The 16,702-nt window shown below is 42.9% G+C and overlaps 1 long non-coding RNA gene across 1 annotated transcript in view; it reads left to right on the forward strand.

Annotated features, from left to right (window-relative positions):
- The window catches only part of LOC126184852 (uncharacterized), a 327,971-nt gene that overhangs the window by 174,762 nt on the left and 136,507 nt on the right, over window positions 1-16,702 (forward strand). The window contains exon 2 of the long non-coding RNA XR_007536893.1: window positions 11,172-11,230. This is a non-coding gene — a long non-coding RNA (uncharacterized LOC126184852). The remainder of the gene's footprint in view (window positions 1-11,171; window positions 11,231-16,702) is intronic.

A 16,702-nucleotide genomic window follows, 5' to 3' on the forward strand; every position in this document is an offset into this window, starting at 1 on the left:
TCGTGTGTATCGGAGAGCACCGAATTCCGTAGGGATCCAAAGGGAACGGTGATGGACCTTAGGTACAGAAGAGACTGGAACAGCACATTACGTCCACATGCTAACACCTTTTTATTGGTCTTTTTCACTGACGCACATGTACATTACCATGAGGGGTGAGGTACACGTACACACGTGGTTTCCGTTTTCAATTACGGAGTGGAATAGAGTGTGTCCCGACATGTCAGGCCAATAGATGTTCAATGTGGTGGCCATCATTTGCTGCACACAATTGCAATCTATGGCGTAATGAATGTCGTATACGCCGCAGTACTTCTGGTGTAATGTCGCCGCAGGCTTCCACAATACGTTGTTTCATATCCTCTGGGGTTGTAGGCACATCACGGTACACATTCTCCTTTAACATACCCCACAGAAAGACGTTCAGAGGTGTAAGATCAGTAGAACGGGCTGGCCAATTTATGCGTCCTCCATGTCCTATGAAACGCCCGTCGAACGTGTACCTCACCCCTCATGGTAATGTACATGTTCGCCAGCGAAAAAGACCAATAAAAAGGTGTTAGCATGTGGACGTAGTGTGCTGTTCCAGTCTCTTCTGTACCTAAGGTCCATCACCGTTCCCTTTGGATCCCTACGTAATTCGGTGCTATCCGATACACACGATCGAACAGCGGAGGAGTGGTACTCAAGCGTCAACTTTAGGTTACAATATCTCCGGATGTAATTAACATTTTACAATGCAACAAATGGCACTGATTACGTATTTGTTTATATTTTCAGATGTGCTAACAAAACTAACGGGGTTCCATTTAAAAAAACGTAGGTTTGTGTTAAAAAACATACTTTCGTGCATTATTTTATGGTTTGTATTAACCAATTACACTAGCCCCTCTCCTCACGTTCGGTCTGTGAAATCGATTCGTCAGTATTTGATGTGGTTTAAGAAATATATCCAGCGGTAATGTTAGGTGGCTCACTCTGTATATTGATATATATTATTTCTCTTTGTATATAATTTTACACAGTAATTGTATACACAACTATGTGATATTTTATTTTCTTCCTCGCAGTCGGTCTTAACAGAAAACAGGAAAGTTGTATTTATGGCTTATCGGCTTATGACTGGAATGTCACTGCAGAATCTGAACCATCTGAAGCTTGTAATCCTACCCGTTTGCAGATTAAAATTATGCGAAATACTGTCATTGAAGCTACTGTTCTCACAGATATAGCATCAGGAGAGGTCTCTCATACCCCGTAACCAATTATCACCAATGATTTACCCACTTATTTTAAGCGACTACAATTCCAAATCAAGGTTTCGTTATCTACCACAATAAACAATGCCCAAAGTCAGCGAGAGGGAGTGAGAAAAAGGACAGGGGGAGAGGAGGAGATGGACAGTGAGAGGAGGAGATCAGGACGTATATCCAATTCCTATACATATTTAGCATTTGCGAAGCATTAGCGGGTACGCTAATAGAGTTATAAAGACAGGCGACCGTATACATTCTTGATTTCAGTGCAATGTATATATATATAATATCTTTTCATAAAATCTGTAAATCCGCGTCATTTATGTTCCTTCTTAATTCAGGAAATCTCTTTAAAAACTGTTTTTTATAAAACTGTTTTTTAGCCCTACTTTTTCCATGAAAGTCCTCTTTAGGCACATGTAGCCTTTTAGTGCGATTTTAAGTTCTATAACGTTAAAAACTTGAAATCCTGGCTCTATTAATCACTCAGCACATAAAAAAGCCAAAATAACTTTCGGTGACATTGAAAGAAATGGCAGCAACACAGACTAAAAAGGAAATTTCGCTTTTAAACCTAGAGGTGAGAGGGGATGTATGGAAACAGCATGCTGAAGGCCTCTACCTTTACCTCTATACTCCGCAAGCCACGTTGACGTGTAGGGAGGGGATACTGCTGGTACCACTGCCTGATCCCCCTTCCCTTTTCCATTCGCGAATGGTGCATAGGGAGAATGAATGTCTGTGTACATCCGTATTAGAACTAATTTCTCGCATGCTCTTGTTGTGGTCATCTCACGTAACTTTTGTTTGAGGAAGTAATCTGTTGCCCAATTCTTGCTGGAAGTTACTCTCTCGGAATTTCAATAATAAATCTCTCCGTGATGCACAACGCCTCTCTTGTATCGTCTGTCACTGGATTTTGTTGTGCATCTCCGCAGTGCTCTGGCGCCGCGCTCCGTTCTGTCTTGTCTGTTTCTTCTATTAATCCATCTTAGTAAGGTTGCCACACTGATAAGCGATACTCAAGAATCGGTCGAACAACTGTTGTATAAGCCACTTTTTACGTGGATGAATTACATTTCCATAAGATTCTTCTGATGAATCTCAAACTGGCATCTGCTTTTTACCTATTATTTGCTTTATGTGGTCATTCCTCTTTCTATTGCAACGGATAGTTACTCCTAGGTATTTTACGGTAGTTACTGTTTCCATTAATTTGTCACCGAAATTGTAATTGTACATTAGTGGATTTATTCGCCTATTTAAACGCAATATGTTACATTCATTTACGTTCAGGGGCAACTGCCAGTCTCCGCAACTTTCACCAATCCACTGCATGTCTTCCTGCAGTTCGCCACATTTATCTCGCGTTCCTACATTTTTATAGACAACCCCATCCTCAGCAAACTGCCTCATGGAACTGCCGACGCTATGCACTAGGTTATTTATGTACATTGTAAACAGTAACGTCCTGCCATATTTCTTTTGAATACTCCTGAAATTACCTTTACATCTGTCGATTTTGTTCCACTAAGAGCGACGTGTCAAACTGTATCTGCAAGGAAGTCCTGGATCCAGTAAAAAATCTGGTCCAATACTCTGTAAGCTCGTACGTTTTTTCGCTTAACAGCAGTTTGGAACTGAATCAAATGCCTTCCTGAAGTCTTGGAACTGGTATCAAACTTAGCACTGACGTCTACGGCGTTCTGGATGTCATGGACAAACAGTGGGACCTGGATTTCGTAAGACCTCTGTTCGCAGCAGCCTTCTTGATTATTGTAGAGAAGTTTTTCGTTCTCCAGAAACGTCGTAATACTTGATCATAAAACATGTTCCGTAATTTATATAACAGATAGACGTCAACGATACAAGCCCATAGCTGCAAGGGAAGGAATGCTCTGACGTGATAGAAGAAGAGCTGATTTGGAAGATAGTATTAGAGTCAGAATTTGACGGAGCTTTGGAAGACTTACGATGAAACAAATCATAAAGAACAGATAACATTCCTTCGGAATTCCTGAAACACTGGGGGAAGCGGCAACCAAACAATTATTCTAGCTAGTGTGTAGACACTATGAGGCTGGAGACATACCATCGGACTTTCGATAAAGATATCATCAGTTCTGACGATCGCAGAGGCAGATAAATGCCAAAAATACCCCGCAATCAGTTAGAAGCTGGTGGAAGCAGAAATAAAATACGTGATATGGAGAAGAAAACTAAGGATCTGAACTCGGGACCTTTGCCATTCGCAGGCAAGTGCTCTGCCATCTGAGCTCAGATGGTAGAGCACTTGCCCGCGAAAGGCAAAGGTCCCGAGTTCGAGTCTCGGTCGGGCACACAGTTTTAATCTGCCAGGAAGTTTCAAGTCTCATAATATCAATCGTAGGCCTTGACATGAGGAAGCAGTTTGGCTTCTGGAAAGATACACCCATTAGAGAGACAGTCCTGATGTTGGGCTTGATAATGGAGTCAAAGTTTAAGGAAAATCAAGACATTTTCATACGATTTGAGGACCTAGAAAACGTGTTTGACAATGCAAAGTGGTATAAAACATTTGAAATTTCCAGGAAAATAGGCATAAGCCGTAATTTCAAGACGGTTAATGTACCTTATGTACAAGAACCGAGAGGAAACAATAAGAATGGAAAAGCAAGAGGGGACTGCTCGTATTAAAAAGGGCTTTAAGTGAACGGCGGTGTCTTCCTCCCCAGCTGTTCAGCAAGTTCAGCGAACGAAGAAGAGATGACGGTAATAAAAGAAAGGTTCAGGAGAGGGATTAAAACTCAGGGTGAAAAATATCAATGATAAGATGCGTTGATGATATGGGTACCCACAGTGAAAGTAGAGAACAATTACAGGACTTGTTTAATGGAATGAAGCACTGAGTATTTGTTGACAGTAAACCAAAAGAAAGAAGAAAGTATGAGGCACAACAGAAATGAGACTAGCAATTGATTAACTTGGAGCCTACGTAGTGGAACATGTGAAGGGCGCAAAACAAGACATGACGGACGAAGTAAGAGGATATGGGAAACTGACTAGCACACGCACAGTGGTCATTCCTCGCTAAACAAGTCTCATAATCCAGAATGAGATTTTCACTCTGCAGCGGAGTGTGCGCTGATATGAAACTTCCTGGCAGATTAAAACTGTGTGCCCGACCGAGACTCGAACTCGGGACCTTTGCCATTCGCAGGCAAGTGCTCTGCCATCTGAGCTCAGATGGTAGAGCACTTGCCCGCGAAAGGCAAAGGTCCCGAGTTCGAGTCTCGGTCGGGCACACAGTTTTAATCTGCCAGGAAGTTTCAAGTCTCATAATATCAATCGTAGGCCTTGACATGAGGAAGCAGTTTGAGAATGTACGTCTGGGTCACAGCACTACATGGACGTGAACCACAGACCGTTGGAAAACCAGGAAAACGAGATTCGAATCGTTTGAGATGTGGTACTGTAGAAGGGCGCTGAAAATTAAGTAGGCTCAAAAGGTAAGAAAGAAGGAGGTTCACCGCGAAATCGACGATGAAAGAGATACGTGGAAAACAATGATTATAAGAAGTGATATAATGATTGGACATGTTTTAAAATATTAGAGAAGATGGATTAAATCCAACAAACAGTTCAGAACGTTGAGTCTAAATACCTCTCTGATGATTAGATCGACACGGGAGGGAGAGTCGCTGTGGGCAGCATCAAATAAGTCAGAAGACTGATAATCCGCTTCATATATGTACAGCAACTTGAAAAAAAAAAAGGTTCAAATGGCTCTGAGCACTATGGGACTTAACTGCTGAGGTCGTCAGTCCCCTAGAACTTAGAACTACTTAAACCTAACTAACCTAAGGATATCACACACATCCATGCCCGAGGCAGGATTCGAACCTGCGACCGTAGCGGTCGCGCGGCTACAGACTGTAGCGCCTAGAACCGCTCGGCCACTACGGCCGGCGCAACTTAAAAACTACACAATGTATTGCTGGTGAATATATCCCATTAGAAACCTGTTTGAAGTATGTTCTCGGAGTGTGCGTCAGTCTTTTAGAGGCAGCTGCAGGGAGGAGGAACGGTATCCTGTGTGGCATACACACATGTTGAACTAATCGGTGTCGATATACTCGCCATTCTTAGCTGATACAGAGTACTCCTAATGTTCAGCCGTTATTTTCATCGTTAAATCACTCATTGTTGACAGTGCGATTCCAAATCTGTCGTGAATCTCACGAACAGGATGGGCACCCTTAATCGCGCCTCTCCCAACTGAGTTACCTGTCGTGGTACGTATCGTATTCAAGACAAAAGAAAACGAGTTGATTTCCACCTTGAGGAAAATCAACCAACGTCATTTTGTGTCGGTAATCCACGCTTTATTGCTGCTTTCAATTTTATTTCCTTGATAACTGTATAGCCTATAGGGCCTATAGGGCCTATAGGGCCGGCCGAAGTGGCCGCGCGGTTAAAGGTGCTGCAGTCTGGAACCACAAGACCGCTACGGTCGCAGGTTCGAATCCTGCCTCGGGCATGGATGTTTGTGATGTCCTTAGGTTAGTTAGGTTTAACTAGTTCTAAGTTCTAGGGGACTAATGACCGCAGAAGTTGAGTCCCATAGTGCTCAGAGCCATTTGAACCATTTTTTTTCTGTAGGCAAGAAGTCTCTGCAAAAGGATGTCTCTGCAATAAAGTGTCAAACATCATTTCTTTCTGACAATGTGTCTATGACATGGCATGGGTGGTCTTTTCTGGTATTTCTAGTCGATTTTCCATGACGTTTTGATGTACATGATTTGAACAGTTACATTAAATACAGGGAGATACAAACAACTTTCTCATTTTTATCATAGTTCCTCGACAGCTTAACGTAAATAGAAGAAACTCTGGACATATGTATATTCTGTAGTATCATCATGTCGGAAATAAATGGCGTCAACTGACTTCTATCAGTAGAGCTCTTCCTTGCGGTCTATGGTTTAAGCAATAATTTTTCAAATATGATGGATGACAAGTGATTGAATGCACGAGACTGTACGTAGATATTTGTATTTCGGATGCTCAGTTTCATCCTGTGAGAAATCCAAATGTGGAAGATTCATTGTTACTGGGGACATCATTGCCAGGATCCGACGGTTGTGCTGTGGTGCCTGTACACGTTTGTGATCTTCAAACAAAGGAGAAGTCTCATACAATAATAGTAGACACAATAAATCCTTTACTTTGTGCCCTGTAAGACTTGTTCAAAGCAATAAAGATTTTCAGCAGGACCATAGTGTTGATAAGTATTCCACTAATCTTCCACGAAAGACTGCATGGTTCTCAAGGCACTATTTTGTGTTGAGTATTAATCTTAGACTTCTGAAGCACTTTCTGACAAGTTTATGACGTTTTATTACTATCATTGGCTTATGTTGTACAATAGATTCTGCTGTCTACATCTACACTCCTGGAAATTGAAATAAGAACACCGTGAATTCATTGTCCCAGGAAGGGGAAACTTTATTGTCACATTCCTGGGGTCAGATACATCACATGATCACACTGACAGGACCACAGGCACATAGACACAGGCAACAGAGCATGCACAATGTCGGCACTAGTACAGTGTATATCCACCTTTCGCAGCAATGCAGGCTGCTATTCTCCCATGGAGACGATCGTAGAGATGCTGGATGTAGTCCTGTGGCACGGCTTGCCATGCCATTTCCACCTGGCGCCTCAGTTGGACCAGCGTACGTGCTGGACGTGCAGACCGCGTGAGACGACGCTTCATCCAGTCCCAAACATGCTCAATGGGGGACAGATCCGGAGATCTTGCTGGCCAGGGTAGTTGACTTACACCTTCTAGAGCACGTTGGGTGGCACGGGATACATGCGGACGTGCATTGTCCTGTAGGAACAGCAAGTTCCCTTGCCGGTCTAGAAATGGTAGAACGATGGGTTCGATGACGGTTTGGATGTACCGTGCACTATTCAGTGTCCCCTCGACGATCACCAGTGGTGTACGGCCAGTGTAGGAGATCGCTCCCCACACCATGATGCCGGGTGTTGGCCCTGTGTGCCTCGGTCGTATGCAGTCCTGATTGTGGCGCTCACCTGCACGGTGCCAAACACGCATACGACCATCATTGGCACCAAGGCAGAAGCGACTCTCATCGCTGAAGACGACACGTCTCCATTCGTCCCTCCATTCACGCCTGTCGCGACACCACTGGTGGCGGGCTGCACGATGTTGGGGCGTGAGCGGAAGACGGCCTAACGGTGTGCGGAACCGTAGCCCAGCTTCATGGAGACGGTTGCGAATGGTCCTCGCCGATACCCCAGGAGCAACAGTGTCCCTAATTTGCTGGGAAGTGGCGGTGCGGTCCCCTACGGCACTGCGTAGGATCCTACGGTCTTGGCGTGCATCCGTGCGTCGCTGCGGTCCGGTCCCAGGTCGACGGGCACGTGCACCTTCCGCCGACCACTGGCGACAACATCGATGTACTGTGGAGACCTCACGCCCCACGTGTTGAGCAATTCGGCGGTACGTCCACCCGGCCTCCCGCATGCCCACTATACGCCCTCGCTCAAAGTCCGTCAACTGCACATACGGTTCACGTTCACGCTGTCGCGGCATGCTACCAGTGTTAAAGACTGCGATGGAGCTCCGTATGCCACGGCAAACTGGCTGACACTGACGGCGGCGGTGCACAAATGCTGCGCAGCTAGCGCCATTCGACGGCCAACACCGCGGTTCCTGGTGTGTCCGCTGTGCCGTGCGTGTGATCATTGCTTGTACAGCCCTCTCGCAGTGTCCGGAGCAAGTATGGTGGGTCTGACACACCGGTGTCAATGTGTTCTTTTTTCCATTTCCAGGAGTGTATATCTATATTCTTCGAATCACTATAAAGGGGTGAATTGTGGAAAGAGTGACTACTTATACACCTCTCTGCGAGCTACTATCATTGTAATTTAATTTATTTCTATCTTTTCACAGTAACGATAGGTAGGATGATGATGACTATTCGTATAATATTCCCTGAAAAATCAGCTCTTGAAATGGTCAAAATAAATTTTCGTGACATATAAGGCGTTAATACTCAAGTGGATCCTATGAGGGATTTGCCAGCATTCTTGTTAGACTCTCTCACTATTCAAACAAGCCTGAGATCAATAGTGTTACTTGTAGTTGAATACTGTTGAAGCCCCCTCTTTGTCCGATCTGATAAAGGTCTCAATAACACTATCTGATCAAAAGTATCCATCCTATTAGTGGCCATCAGTTGGGGTGAATCGCTTTTATGTTGCCTTTATGACGGATTGAACTCTTCTGGAGATTCTTTCAGCGAGGCACCTGAATGTCTGTGGAGGTTTGGGAGCCGATACTTCGTCAGGAACATAAGTCAAGGAAGGTAGTGATGTTGGATGCTAGGATATCGAGTGAAGTCTACATTCTAAATCATCCCGAAGGTGTTCCATTGGTTCATGTCGCGACTCTGGGCAGGCCAGTCCGTTTCAGCAATGTTAGTGTCCAAAAATTGTCTCCCACATGTTGCTTTATGACAATGTGCATTATCATGCTGACACAAAGAAGTATCGTCTTTTTTAAATTCAGAGAGAGACCATTACAGAAAGCCACTCACTAATACTTTCAAGAACAATATTTACCGTTTCTTCTATGGCTAGCTGTTGGTTTGGATTGATTACAGCACTAGTATCATTCTCAAAAAGAAATAATTTTGTTTCTGTATGTTAGACAGAAAGTCATTTACATATATGAGAAGGAATAGTGGAACTAAGATCGAGCCTTGTGGAATCCCTAAATGATTTCTCCCCAGTCAGAAGACTCTCGCCCGCTTACATTGACTGAATTACTAAGTATAACTTTCTGCATTATTTCAGTTAGATATGATATTATCCACTGGTTTGCTATTACAATCAGTTCCATGAAAGTTCGGTTTATCCAGGAGAATGTTGACATTCATGGAGTCAAATGCCTTGACAGATCGCAGAAAATATCAGCTGGTGTTAATTTGTTATTTTGTGCTTGTCAAATCTGGTGAGTATATGTTGTCAGTAGTGAAATGGGTGGGTAGTTATTGACATCTATCATCTATCTTATATAGTGGTTTGACAACGGAATATTTCAGTCTCTGGAAAAACACCCTGCGTCATTGATACACTATATATTTCATAAAAGCCAGTGTTTGTGAATGGAAACAAGTCTTTAGTACTCTGTTGGAAACTCCATTAAAAATCCAGATGAGCTTTTATTTTTGAGAAAATATGTAATTTAGTTAATTTCAGGATGAGAAATGCGTGAGACATCCATATGATTGAATTTTATGTAAGCTGCATGTTCAACATGCTCTTCTGATTTTTCTCTTGGACTGTTTGTCCCTATAGTTCTAATACACTTAAGAAATGATTGTTAAACATATATGATAGCTGTGAGTGATCGTTTATAGCCCAGCCATTTAAATTAACAGTGATGTTATCCAGTTCCATAGCTTGTTATCCTGTCTCTTGTTTTACTACAATCCATGTAGCCTTAAGTCTCTTACGCCAATTACTGATAACTGACATACTATCGATGTTTCTCGATTTATTAATACTTTTCTGATTAATTTTGAGTAGCGTAGCGTACAACTACTTGAGGACCTTTACATGTTCTTGCCATCAGATACATTTCTCTTTACTTTTCACAAGATGCTTTAATCCCCCTACTGAACCAAGTTTTCTTTACATGGCTTTCGAATGTCCTTCCTGATTATCTTACGTGGAAAACTATTTTCAAATGATGGTATGAATTTATAATAGAATAGATTAAATTTGCGTTTAGTGTTTCATTCATAGTGAATAAAGTCTTAGGCCATATCTTGTGAACTATTCTAAAAAATGTTTTTCTTGGGATCATTAATTGTTCCTCCTGATTTCCACTGAGAAGTATGTAATATGTGAGATACTGTCTCATTTACCCTACCTGTGCATCATTATCAGAGAGAGAATTTGTTACTGAGTTTTTTTTTGTTCTGAGGCTCATCAGATAAAACATAATCAACTGGGATCCAATGTTTTATCCAAGGAAGTAGGAAATTTTATTGTTGAGGTAAAATTGTAGGATCAAAATAAGGTTAACAGGTCATTTTTCCAGTCGGAATCTTTAAGAAAACCGCATTCAAGTCACCACAGACTAACTGCTTTCTGGTGTCTAACAGATAGCGTGGTAGGGAAGCTATAGTCCTCTTAAACAGTTCAAAATTTCGCGTTCGGAAGCTACATACAATTACAATAAAAAGCGAACTATTATTCAGTATTAATTCACAATCACTCGCTGCTGTGTATTGATTACTACAAAATCTACTTCTTTCAATGTTTTTGAATTTGTGTTGTGTCTTAATGTACGTATCAACTCCTCCTTTTCACATTTTAGTTCTATACGAGTATCTTTTACATATGATACTGTGGGTACGTGGTACTCTGATAGGCATAGGATGTTTCAGGGCTCTCTAAATTTTACCAACAGACAAACATCTCTTCTACCACATTACTCAATCCTGTAAAATTGTGGTGAATAGGCTAACCGTACATAGGTGGCTCCCACTCAGGAGGAGCATGATTGAAATCACTGTTAAGTCGTCAAGGTATGGGTTTATCGTGAATTCCTAAATTGCGTAAAGGATTGTTCCTGTCTGAACTTGTTTGAACCTCTAATAATCTCGTCATTTACTGGACATTAAATGCTAATATTCGTAAGTTTCTTTTATTGGCGGTTTTCGTACAGCTGCTATGATTGATTGCACAACTGTTTAACCACTGAGTCTGCTTTTTTAAGCTTTCTAAATTTTCTGTGAGAATGAATTATCTTGTTGCTATCTCATGACAGTGACTATTCTGTTTTCCTTTAAGTTTCATTTTCTAATGTTAATGCCTGCATTGTTACAGATTCAGCTCTCCGTTTGGCAACTACGACGAAGATACTCCCTGTGATAATGTATTTGATGGTAAGTTGACGTACTCAAACGATCAATACTATTATTACAATAGGAGATATTGAATTAAAGAATTAAGGATGTCGATAAAGTATATTTATAGTTTAGAATAAATTCGTCAGCAATAATATTGGAGCTTATGCTTAATAAGTTGCATGTGATATAAAAATGTGGCACAATGCTAAGACACAAATCGAATTTTGGCTCTGAACTTAGATTAATTATCCAAGGTTAGTGCTGTTTGATGTTCATTCCACCCTGTAACATGTCTTTGCACTTCATGGTTTCAGTAGTAGGAGAGTTAGCAGAATCCCGAAATTACAGGACTCGCAAATAGGACGTGTGAAAAGGAATCTATTTTATCTACCCTCATTTAATCACCACTCACATCCCTCTGCGGGACTGCTACGGCCGCAGGTTCGAATCCTGCCTCGGGTATGGATGTGTGTGATGTCCTTAGGTTAGTTAGGTTTAAGTAGTTCTAAGTTCTAGGGGACTTATGACCTAAGACGTTAAGTCCCATAGTGCTCAGAGCCATTTTTCACATCCCTCTATTCACGCACGAATTGAATCTCGATGACATTCTACTTCTCTAAGTTTGTGGCTGCTATATCATCGGGGCTCTACTTTCTTTGACGAGAGACTCGTTCGTGGGTGCACAACGATATTTGGCCGCTGGGCTTCCGGCCGTTAGCGGCTTGTATACTGTGGTGTGTGTATGTGTGTATGTGCCGATGGAGTCGGCAGCAGCTAGAATACATAGCCCTATATTTGTGTGGCCTGGCATGTATCACAGAGTCCTGATTCTTGTTCATAAAGTGAAGGTGTCTTAGACTCTGATGAATCTCCCGGGTTGTACGGCCGTGGTCCATGAAACTTTTCAGTCAAGAAAACATGTAGTGAAGTTTTCAGAAACCAAAATTTTATCTACAATGACTTACTATAATCTACGGCTAAATAGCGAATAGATAGAAATATATGAAAATGAGAACAATTTTAACAGAGAAGAAGACACGAAACTTACTGATAAATCGGCATTAGCTCTACAGAATCGATAGCTAAGTTTTATCTTTGAAAGACGACGGTTCGATATTTAAGTCTTATCTCTGACAAGAATTATCGCTGACGATTATATTCACTTATCAGGGCACTTATAGCGCTCTCCGACTTCCGACTCAACGGGACCAGAGGCACATTTGAAAAAGCCCAGGGCCGCTCTGAACGAAATGCCTCATGGACCACGACCACACAGCCCGGAAGATTCACCAGTAGTTGATACATTTTGTTGTTTCCAGTCATTCGTATTGAAATATAATCTTTATTCAGTTGAATTTTCTAAAATTTGTTAAATCAAACAACCAGGAATTACATTCACGAGTATATTGACTTGGGAAGTATCAGGGCAACAGAGGGATGATGATGATGATGGTGATGTTTGGTTTGTAGGGCGCTCAACTGCGCAGTCATCAGCGCTCGTACAGAGTTGCAATTTTTACACAGTCCAGTTTTTTACTCAGTCCAATCTAGCCATTGCTACAAATGATGATGATGAAATGACGAGGATAACATAAACACCCAGTCCCCGGGCACAGAAAATCCCCAACTCGGCCTGGAATCGAATCCGGGGCCCCGTGATCCAGAGGCAGCAACGCTAGCCACTAGACCACGAGCTGCGGACGCAACAGAGGGAGATATCCATTTCCACTGGCGTGCCCTTCGCTTAGGGTTGATGTATTAATGTGTGATATGTAGTTTTGGTCGGATAGGGCTAATGTATTAATGTCTGGTATGTAGTTTTGGACCAATGTTGGAGTTTCACGTCACGTTGGGAGATGATATAAAATTATTCAGGTCCAAAGAACACGTGGTCTGGACTCCGTAATTTTAGGGTGGTTTTAGACCATCTCATGTTTTATAGGGTTTTTAATTTGTACTGGTACTTTTCAGAACTCCATTAGAGAAATGTGCCATATGCCATTTTTTTCTTAACTCTGTGTATTCTTTGTTGTGACAAGCTGGCTTTCTTTCATGTTTAACTGGGAGATATATAATTAATGTGCTTCTAGAGAACACGCTTGTTTTATTTGTTATCACTTAATATGGTTCTCGTACCTTTCATAAAGGTACTACCTTGTCCACGTGCTATAAGGTTCGGACGACACCAGGAAGAATATAGCTCAGGTCACTTAAACCCTGAGCCCATAAAAGGGCCATATGAGATGCCTAAAATGACCGCAGGTGTAGTGTGTGTGCTGCTTTCCTTGTCAGGTTCCACTTCTGTTCTGGAAAGGGGCTTCCATTTTCCGTGGTATTCCTGGATTATTTCAGGGAATGGAGAATGTGAGGAAGGGTTCTTCAATGAGAATCTTCCTCTTCTTTACGAAACGCGAGCAACTGCTTGGTCTCTGATGATGACACTGTCTGCAGGAAAACAAAACCTCATCAAAGAGAATAGCACGATTGTGGAATTCTCAAAATGGTTCAAATGGCTCTGAGCACTATGGGACTTAACTTATGAGGTCATCAGTCCCCTAGAACTTAGAACTACTTAAACCTAACTAACCTAAGGACATCACAAACATCCATGCCCGAGACAGGATTCGAACCTGCGGCTGTAGCGGTCGCGCGGTTCCAGACTGTAGCGCTTAGAACCGCTCGGCCACCACGGCCGGCTGGAATTCTCAGACGTTGTTATAATGTGCTTTCGCGTACAGTTTCTTCCATAGTTCCGAACCAAATGCACCGAAAAACGTCACGCATCAGTTGCATTTCACACTCTTAGAGCTACATATAGTAACAGGAATCCCCTTCCCCAAGGTTACCCTGGAATTCGAACCTATTAAAAATTGGAGTGTGGAAGGTGTGTATGAATCTATATTACACGCTGTGAGGGTTTGTTGTGGGGGCATGCATTTCTGTTTTTAAGTCAGAATTCAAGTCAGAGAAGGTGACATTTCGTTCAAAACTGGGCGAAAAAGTGTTATTATTCTACGGTGGCTCTAACGCAGTAACAATGCTCAATACTAACGAGCAAATAAATCGTACAGTATTATCGGTTCGTACTGCATATTGTCACACACATATTGTCACACACACATCACACACATCCATGCCCGAGGCAGGATTCGAACCTGCGAACGTAGCGGTCGCGCGGTTTCAGACTGTAGCGCCTAGAACCGCTCGGGCACCCAGGCCGGCAGTATGCTGTAATCGAGTTTGGAATTGGATGAGTTCGTCCACACATGGAGCATCCTCTCCTTCAGCACGTCAATTTAAGACCTCACACGAGCGCTGCTACATCTGCAGAGATCCGACGCTTTCGATTCACTTTTACCGACCATTCTCTACACAGTCCCGACTGGTCCCACCCGATTGTCATCTGTTTCCAAAACTTTAAGGACAGCTTCGAGGAATTCACTTTGATAGTGATGAAACGGTGCAAGCAGACTCCACTAACTAAGTCAAACATTCTACAGTGACTTTATTAACAAACTGGTCACTCGTTAGGAGAAATGTGTTCGTTTGCAGGGTGACTATTTTGAGAAATATATACACTATGTAATCAAAAGTATCCGGACACCGGACTTACAAGTTCGTGGCGCCCTTCATCTATAATGCTGGAATTCAATATGGTGTTGGCCCACCCTTAGCCTTGATGAAAGGTTCCACTCTCGCAGACACGTTCAATCAGGTGCTGTAAGGTTTCTTGGGGAATGGCATCCCATTCTTCACGGAGTGCTGCTCTGATGAGAGGTATCGATGTCGGTTGGTGACGCCTGGCACGAAGTCAGCGTTCCAAAACATCCCAGAGGTGTTCTATAGGATTCAGGTCAGGACTCTGTGCAGGCCAGTCTATTACAGGGATGTTATTGCCGTGTAACCACTCCGCCACAGGCCGTGCATTATGAACAGGTGCTTTATCGTGTTGAAAGATGCAATCGCCATCCCATAATTGCTCTTCAACAGTGGGAAGCAAGAAGGTGCTTAATACGTCAATACAGGCCCATGCTGTGATAGTGCCACGGAAAACAACAAGGGGTGCAAGCCTCCACCATGAAAAACACGGCCACACCATTAACACCACCACCTCAGAGTTTCACTGTCGGCACTACACACGCTGACAGATGACGTTCACCGAACATTCGCCATACCCACACCCTGCCTGTGGATCGCCACATTGTGTACCATGATTCGGCCCTCCACACAACGTTCTCCCACTGTTCAATCGTCCAATGTTCACGCTCCTGACACCAAGCGAGGCGTCGTATGGTATTTACCGGCATGATGTGTGTCTTACAAGCAGCCGCTTGACCATGAAATCCGTTTTCTCACTTCTCACCTAACTGTCATAGTACTTGCAGTGGATCCTGATGCAATTTGAAATTCCTGTGTGATGGTCTGAATAAATGCCTGCCTATTACACATTACGACCCTCTTCAACTGTCGGCGGTCTCTGTCAGTCAACAGACGCGGTCAGCCCGTACGATTTTGTGCTGTACGTGTCCCTTTACGTTTCCACTTCACCATCACACCGCAAACAGTGGATCTAGGGATGTTCAGGAATGTGGAAATCTCGCGTACAGACGTATGACGCAAGTGACGCTCAATCACCTGACCACGTTCTAAGTCTGTGAGTTCCGCGCAGCGCCCCATGAGTACTGAGGTCGCTGATATGGAGTACCTGGGTTAGGTTGTTTGGGGGAAGAGACCAAACTGCGAGGTCATCGGTGCCATCGGATTACGGAAGGATGTCGGCCGTGCCCTTTCAAAGGAACCATCCCGGCATTTTCCTGGAGCGATTTAGGGCAATCACGGAAATCCTAAATCAGGATGGCAGGACGCTGGATAGAACCGTCGTCCTCCCGAATGCGAGTCCAGTGTGCTAACCATTGTACCTGGCAGTAGGTTGCGGCACAGTGCACTTAATATGAAAAACGTATGTTTTTGTGGTGTACGGATACTTCTGACCACATAGTGTATGTAGACATGAACAATAACGATATAGAATTTTATAATTTATGTTTTATTTAAAAAAGCGTTAAGAGTTTTCACATAAAAACTTCGTAGGCATTACTTTTCATCTCGCTCTTGTACCTCAGGATTACAGTTAGGAATAACTTGAATTGGAACAATCATTAAGAGTTGTGTGGAAAGCAAGCAAAAACTACGTTTTATTGGTAAAACATGTAGAAAATGCAACAGCTCTAGTAAAGAGTCTGCTTGCGCTACGCTCGTCCATCGTCTTCTGCAGTACGGCTGCGAGGTGTGGGTTTCGTATCAGATAGGACTGACGGAGGACATCGAAAAAATTGAAAGAAGGGGATCTCGTTTTGCAGTGCCGCGAAACAGGAAAGAGAGTATCACAGATATGACTCACGAAGTGGGTGGCAGTCATTAAAAGAAAGGCATTTCTCGTTGTGGCAGGATTTTATCGTGAAATTTCAGTCGCCAACTTTCTCCTCTGAATGCGAAAATATTTTGTTG

This window comes from Schistocerca cancellata, chromosome 4, assembly GCF_023864275.1.
Source record: "Schistocerca cancellata isolate TAMUIC-IGC-003103 chromosome 4, iqSchCanc2.1, whole genome shotgun sequence".
Taxonomy (NCBI): domain Eukaryota; kingdom Metazoa; phylum Arthropoda; class Insecta; order Orthoptera; family Acrididae; genus Schistocerca; species Schistocerca cancellata.